Raw genomic sequence first — 6583 nt, forward strand, 5'->3', positions numbered from 1 at the left:
ATGGTGTCATCCATTTCCTATTGTCGCGTGCTCTACGTCGTATAATACACCAAATCAATTTTGTATTGCGTATTTAAAGACGTCGGTAAGAAAGGAATTCAAAACATTTTTTGCTTGGGAATAGTCCATATTTTTTCGTATCTAATCGGTAACGGAGAAAATAGCCAGAAGGCAAAACCCATCCGACGGGGGTGCGTGACAGCACAGCGGGTGCGTAGCTTGCTGGAGCAGCTTTATTAGAAGCAAACAACATAGGAGCGCATGTACATAATAATAGGTAAGTGGTTACAGAACGACCCATCGCGGTGTCCTTGACGGCCCCAGTGGTCTCCTACCATAAGCCGCTGTACAAGTCGTCAGGAATACAGGGCGGCCAAACAAATGTGCTTACAAGTCACGGTCATTTAGGTTGAGCAACGTTGGCGCCACTCTACCCGCTACGCTGCTTCAATATCATTCGGGGTTGGCCACTCAATATTGGCTAAAGGTTGGAGACGAGGCATATTTTCCGTCTTCTAGCCCTACATAGACGTCATACAAGCCGCTGTCGGTATTGTCCATCTAAAAACATATCGACACGTACATTGTCTTCGTCTGCTATGTGATCGATATCGTACTTGATCTCACTGAGCTACCAATCCCATCAAAGGAGCTTCCCTCTTATATGATATTTAATTTCAGCGCCTGGTGCGAAGATATTACAAGATTGATGTGGTTTGTAAGCATTTTAAGGCCTTTGTCAGGTATCAACAGGTAATCCAGCTTAAAAAAATGCTCAAATATGGGATAAATCTCTATTTCGATCACGTTCCAGTTCTCGTATGCACCATGAAAACGCCCGCTCAGGACTGTGTGGTTTGACTAAAAAAAAAGGCAAATTTGCGTTCCACTTTGTTACCCCCGGAAGTATTATGCCCCAACCCTCTTCATTTGCGTCGCTGTGCAAACATATTACAATATTCAGATCTGTAACGGGGTTACATGGTGTGGAGCACACAAGGGTACGAAATACCCGGCGAGTTAACAAACTCACAGTACATAAGTTGGAGAGTTAACAAGGTCTCTCAGTACGTTGGCTGAAAGCCACACGTTATGCATTTGATTAGGTTTAACTATGCTAGATAGTTAAAGAGATACATTTACCCCTAGGCGGCTTGGCCGCAATAATAGTAAATAAAACACTTCTGGTTTTGAAGCATAAAAGTTAAGGTGTTAACTTTGAGCCCTGGTCTTGGGCTGTAAGTGTCCTTTGGATAAGGAACTTAGTATTAGTGACTCTTTGAGTCGAACGTCTTCCTCTGACGCTAAAGCTACGGCAGCCCCGCTGCACTTGGTAGCACTCGTAGTCAATCCCGCTCCTGAGTCGGTTGACTATTTCCTCTGCGAGGATGGAACACCCCGTGTTCGCGAATTTGCCCCCGGCGCAGCAGGACGCGCTAACTAAGCTTATGTCCTTGCTTGGCCCGGAGGGCGTGGCTCATCTTGCATCGCAAGGTCCAGAGGCGGTCACTGCCAGGCTGGAATCGTTCTCCCGCTACGAGAACGCGCTCTTGGAGCTAAAGTATCGAATCCTCTATGAGGTTCATGATACGCCCGTGGGCGGGCACTTAGGTCGGGAGAAGACCTATGGCTCGGTGAGCTCGATGTACTGGTGGCCAAAGATGTATAAGTGGGTCGGCACCTATGTACGCACGTGTGAGACGTGTCAACGGACAAAGTCCGCGCCGAGCACGGCAGCGCCATTGGCGAGTTTGCCTGTCCCCTAGGGATGCTGGCAGTCCATGAGTATGGACTTTGTGTTTGGCCTTCCCAAGGATAAGGCGGGAAACACAGGTATAGTGGTCTTTGTAGACCGATTGAGCAAGATGGCTCATTTAGCGGCAGTGCCGGACACCATTGATGGTGAAGGTACAGCTTTGCTGTTTTTAGACCGAGTATTTTGCCAACATGGCTTGCCTGAGGCAATTGTCTCGGATCGAGATCCGCGCTTCACCGCGAAGTTCTGGACGTCCCTCTTCAGAGTGCTCGGCACTCGTTTGGACATGTTCACGGCGGACCATCCGCAGACCGATGGTCAAACCGAACGCGTGAATCGCGTTGTGGAGGATACCCTCTGAAGCGTATGCGCTGAGGCGCCAAAACGCTGGAGCCAGATGCTCCCACTCGCTGAGTTCGCATTAAATAATGCAGTGCACGCCTCGACAGGCTACACTCCGTTCTATTTGAACGGCTTGGTTAACCCTCGCGTCCCACTGACGCCGCCACGCAGTGGCTCAGGGCTTGGTGGGGGAGGGATAGCCGAGCGGCTAGCTGATGTCAGCCCTGTTGCGGTTCGCAAGCAAGTCGATGACTTTGTCTCTTTGAGACTGAGCGTAATGCGTCAAGTACGCGACGCTATGGCGGAAAGCCAAGACACGCAGAAGAAACATGCAGATGCCAAGAGCAGAAGCAATGTTGAGAGGTTTGAGGTCGGTGACCAAGTTTTATTAAACGCTAAAAACCTACCTACTCATACAGTGTCTGCAGTCTTCAAGACGAAGTTAAGACCTCGGTTCATAGGACCGCTCAAGGTCGTGGCCAGGAAGGGCCTAGCGTATACGCTCAACCTTCCGAAGAAGATGCGCACGCATCCGGTCTTCTATGTCGGCTTGCTTAAGCCATACCAAGACCCTGCTCAGGTGAGCGCGGAGGCGTTGGCACCAACGGTGGCTGGGCCACGGACAGCTGCAGGGCAGCAGGTGGTAGAGCCACGGGAGGCTGAACGACAGCAAGTGGTAAATCCACAGATGGCTGATCAACAGCATGTGGCAGAGCCACAGGTCGCGGAGCGAAGTGCTCGAGATGCGGGAGCAAGGCAAGCTGAACGTTCAGCCGAGCAGCTGGGACGCTCAAGGTCCGGAGACCTGGTTTGTGAGTCAACAGTGGTGGCTCTAACTTATCCACAAGGGGATCATCTCTTCGAGATCGACCGATGGGCGGTGAACGTTCGCGTCGTGGACGCCGGCGTCGTATGGACGCAGACGCCGTTCCGGCAAGTGCTGACTCTCCCCGCGAGAGCCCAGCTGAGGCAAGGCCTCCTCCTGCTCTGCTCGATGAGCATGGTGAGCTCCACCTTCACGTGGAACGCCTTGTGGCGTGGCGTAGACGCCAGGGTCGTACCCAGTACTTAGTGAAGTGGAGGGGCTACCCTCACTCACAGAACTCATGGGAGTTTGAGGTTATCCTCCGGCAAGATTGCCCTGACGTCGTTGACGCTTACGACCGGGCACATCATGTGCCGAAGCGCCACCATGGCGTGCGACAGCGTCGCCAGGCGCTGGGCGCCTCCCACTAGAGTGGGGAGCGATGAGGTCAGTAGTTGAGCTCAAATTCTGACCAGTGGCTGCAGCAGCCAGCTCGTACGTATGAGCGGTGCTCGCAGCGGGAGCAGGAGGTGGAGAGACCTCGTAGTGTTAGGGACATAGTCCCGAAGGAAGCAGGTGCTTCGTGTTGTGCTGAACAAGGTTCAGGCACAAGCGTCTCGATAGACGCATAGTTGTTTTGAAACAACTTGCTCGATGAGCATGATCCAAATGTGGATGCGCTGTAACAGCGAAAGTGGTGTCCCGCACGGGGATCGAACCACTGGCCTTTGGCTTGACAGGCCGGAGCTCTACCATTGAGCTACAAGGGCGATGCCCGTACGTCAGTCCGAGAACGGACTGGTACTCATATGAGAGGGCTGCGCCCGGGTGGATTTGAACCACCGACCTGTGACTTTCAAAGCCAGCGCTCGACCACTGAGCTGAAAGGGCGTTGCCCTTAAGCTTGTCCATTCAAGGACAACAGTTCATGGAACGAGAGGGCTGTGCCCTGGCGGGTTCGAGCCACCGACCTGTGGCTTCCAAAGCCAACGCTCGACCACTGAGCTAAAAGCGGATTGCTCTTAAGCTTGTCCAAGCGTGAGCAATCGTTCATGGAACGACAGGGCTGTGCCCTGGTGGGCTCGAACCACCGACCTGTGCCAACGCTCAACCATTGAGCTAAAAGGGTGTTGCCCTTAAGCTTGTCCAAGCGTGAACAATCGTTCATGGAACGAGAGGGCTGTACCCTAGTGGGTTTGAACCACCGACCTATCGCTTGTGAAGCGAGTGTTCAACCGCTGAGCTGTTGTCGACGACTCGAATGCGTCAAGAGCATTGCTCTAAGCGGTTTGCAGCTCTTGGAGTAGGCGCGGAGCGCGAGCGTAGGTCTGAGACCGCTTGAGAGCAAGATGCGCGCTGCGCTTGGAGCATTGGGCCGTGGGCCGACGACGAGAAGTTGGGCATCAACGATGCGTAGGCGTTTGTGAGCTCACGGAGCTGTACAACGCTGGTGTGAGGTGTAGTAACCTCCGCCGTCTTAACAAGACGTGACCTCGCTGAGGAGAGTTTCGAGAGCGGAATGTTCTCATCTTAGTGGGGGAGAGTGTAACGGGGTTACATGGTGTGGAGCACACAGGGGTACGAAGTACCCGGAGAGTTAACAAACTCTCAGTACATAAGTTGGAGAGTTAACAAGGTCTCTCAGTACGTTGGCTGAAAGCCACACGTTATGCATTTGATTAGGTTTAACTATGCTAGATAGTTAAAGAGATACATTTACCCCTAGGCGGCTTGGCCGCAATAATAGTAAATAAAACACTTCTGGTTTTGAAGCATAAAAGTTAAGGTGCTAACTTTGAGCCCTGGTCTTGGGCTGTAAGTGTCCTTTGGATAAGGAACTTAGTATTAGTGACTCTTTGAGTCGAACGTCTTCCTCTGACGCTAAAGCTACGGCAGCCCCGCTGCAAGATCTGCTAGAGCAAGTGTCGCCATTTTCTGCAGTAGGGTTTTTGCACTGTTGAGGCTATCTAGATCGCCAACAGACAAATTAATTGCTATAATACTTGCCATATGTTTCGTTCGACGGGTTTATGTCGACTCCGTATTCAATCTTGTTTTAGTGGCCGACTAATGGCAGTAAAACTATTTTGGTTTAGTGCTTGTTGAGTAAGAGCAAATACCGAAGTGAGTAAATTAGTGCTAACCAAAACTGTCTAACATGTCTCGCTAAATACTATCTCTCTGTTGCTGCGCTTGTTGTCTTCTCGCAACTGTGGTGTAATTACTAATGCCATGTGCCTTATTCGAATCATAGCGCTCGAGAAGCAGTTTCAGCCAATAGTGGAACGGCTCGGTAACCGCTTCAACGGTTACGCCTAATCGTGCAGAGCCGGTGCAACTGCAACAAAAAACAACTACAATGTTGCGCATCCAGCCAACCACACACAGAAATGGCTGGAGAGCGACAGTCGCTGTCGAAAGGGCTCCGATGTTTTCTGAATCGTAGCCCCCCCCCTAGTCAACACGCTTCGATACCACTTTGCCGATGTCGTATTCATACTATATTTATGACAAGAAATAATCCTTTGCTTACAGACCGAATCTACCACTGTAAGGAACTCGTCAATGATCGGCACGTAGATTAGCAGATCATCAATTCCGATGAGTGCATTCTTGAACAATAAGTCATTCTCGCGCATCACGTTTCCTATTGACAGATAAAACCGTAAAAGCAAAATCCACGGAGCCTTATCGTAGCCGAGTCGGAGCAAGTAATTCTCTATCAGCAGCAACATAGGACTGCCATTATTGTCTTTTAGCAGCTCAAATAATCTAAGAGAGTCTTTTAGTGACAACCGCTGTCTGCTTGTGCTTCCTGTCTCTAACGTATTTGATATGTCTCTCGTTGTTGGTCACGCCACCCTTAAATGTCTGAGACAACGCATTAACCGGGCGTAAATGAATTGACTATCTCCACTCATTATCCTTAACCCTTTAAGCCCGGTGTTCTGTATTATACAGAATATGTAATATGACAGTTGGAAGTATGGCGCAAGGTTATATACGCGAATGGCGACAGCGATTCTGCGCATTTAGGAAATTGTATTTGTGAGGATGGGGCATCTTATCATTCGGGATCACAGAGCGGGCGATAGACGTGTATTATTCCCCTGCAATAGAAAAGGCAATATAAATGCCCAGCGGTTTCAAAATTCTAACTTCATCCCGTCATCTTCTCGCCCACACATTTCGTGAAATCGTCCAGAAATGACGGGGTAGATTGACCCAAAGGAGTTCAAGCATTTATGGGCCTCTCTGATCAAGGTTGGATTGAAGGCAAGACCGCCGACAGGCCTGGACGCGGAGCACACCTATGTAAAACCAGGCGCGAAAGGTCGGCTTCGTAAGGACAAGGCAGGAGTGGAGTACTTTATTGGTGCGTGTTGCCCGCTATATTCACACTTTGTCCTAATGCTGAATGGACTAGGCACAAAATCCTTGTGGGATTTTGCTATGCGAGAAGGGTTTATGCCTTCTATTGCCCCCTCTTTTCGGGGCCCAATAACTGTCGGGACGGGCCTCCAATCGGAAAGCAGGCCGCGTATGCAGCTGCAAGGAAGCGAATGCCCTCGCCAACCCTCATGTCTGCTGCAGTGGAAGATGACACGATGTCGGCGGGTACAGATCAAGGGAGCGACGTGAAGGAGCCTGTTACAGGCGATACAGAAACAAGGGGGTAG

General features: G+C 50.6%; 1 non-coding gene across 1 annotated transcript; it reads right to left on the minus strand.

Moving 5' to 3' along the window:
* Nucleotides 1-3970: 3970 nt before the first annotated feature.
* Nucleotides 3971-4032, minus strand: PITG_27512. Its single transcript has one exon. It is a non-coding gene; the product is annotated as a tRNA-Ser (tRNA).
* Between the last annotated feature and the right edge of the window lie 2551 nt (nucleotides 4033-6583).

Source organism: Phytophthora infestans, genomic scaffold (assembly GCF_000142945.1).
Source record: "Phytophthora infestans T30-4 supercont1.21 genomic scaffold, whole genome shotgun sequence".
Lineage (NCBI taxonomy): Eukaryota > Oomycota > Peronosporomycetes > Peronosporales > Peronosporaceae > Phytophthora > Phytophthora infestans.